The sequence below is a fragment of the Delphinapterus leucas genome, chromosome 15 (assembly GCF_059928025.1).
Source record: "Delphinapterus leucas isolate spDelLeu-1000000601 "Yukka" chromosome 15, BTC_Dleu_Yukka2, whole genome shotgun sequence".
Classification (NCBI taxonomy): domain Eukaryota; kingdom Metazoa; phylum Chordata; class Mammalia; order Artiodactyla; family Monodontidae; genus Delphinapterus; species Delphinapterus leucas.
The window spans coordinates 24470107-24471316 of record NC_143143.1 but is presented as its reverse complement, the minus strand read 5'-3'; the positions used below and the strand labels follow the sequence as shown (position 1 = coordinate 24471316).

Sequence of the window (1210 nt, the reverse complement as noted above, 5' to 3'; positions counted from 1 at the left end):
ATTTTTCCTGTTACAACGTCTGTTGCCGGCAATGAACGTCCCAAAACCTCCAAGGAAGTCATTGTTATTGCACAGTACATGAGGACCTGGAAGTTTTCCAAAAGCTTAAAAGAATAAAAAATAAAAATTAAAAATGGAATTATATTTGACATTTCCTGACACCTGCATCAATACTGTATGACTAATAAAAGCATGTCAGTTGCCTGGACTGAACCAGCGATCAGCATGCGCCCAGAATGCACACAAGTAAAAATGCAGTATAAGGAAGTAGTCTTCTTTGTCTATAGGTCATTTCCAGTCAAAGGTTAAAGTTCAAAGACTGAATGATCAAAGTGCTCATTTTCTCAGTAGGACTATCTCCTGCTAGGAGGATGATAACAGTGGCATCAACAAGTATCATCATGATACCACCATTTTGTTTTCTTTGGAGTCTTGTTACACGTTCGAACATAAAAAGAATTCTGGTGGTCATCTCTGAGGAGAGTCAAAAGGATATCGACTACTAAACTTAAATAGAAGTTGAAATTTTTCCCCTTCATATAAGGTACCTGGTGCTCCTTCCATATCTACAATCCACTGTGTAAATGAATTTTGAACACTTTTCATTTAAAGTCATTCCGGGAGGTGGGTCATTTTGCAAAGCCAACGGTTCTTTTTGTAGTCGTTCTGCATTGACGCCATCAATGAGGTGCTTTTGAACGTTCAACATGGTTCAATTCAGCAAATTCTAGAATCAGCAAAATTTTATAGAAAGAGCGTGGATGATTCATTCTGGCAGAACTGGGTTTGATTTCTAGTTTTGTGTGACCACAGGCAACCTGCTAAGCCTCTCGGAGATGCAGTGTCTTCAACTGTTGAGTGGAATGGTACCTACCTTACAGACTGCTGGGAACATAAACTGAGACCAAAAAAGGTGCATTATTCACAAGAGTCATGTACCATAAAGTTTTGAGAACACCGATTTAGCGAACACTGAACCATTGTTCTTAGGGGAAATACAGGTTAGGTTCCTGTAAACCTCTGGTCACAGCATTTTCATCGAATAATCAATACAGAACTTTGTTTTAAGTGTGTTTCTGTTTAAAAGCCTTTTAATATTAATGTTGATTCATTAATGTTAGTCTCAGGGCCAGCAGCACTATGACCCCTGCCTGTTATCTAGCTGTTCTCTCCATAAGGCATGTCCCAGCCTTACTGCACTTAGGAACAC

The 1210-nt window shown here is 39.1% G+C and overlaps 1 pseudogene; it reads right to left on the bottom strand.

Annotated features, from left to right (window-relative positions):
• Positions 1-235: 235 nt before the first annotated feature.
• Positions 236-995, bottom strand: LOC115803748 (ubiquitin-conjugating enzyme E2 W pseudogene; annotated as a pseudogene).
• Positions 996-1210: the final 215 nt, after the last annotated feature.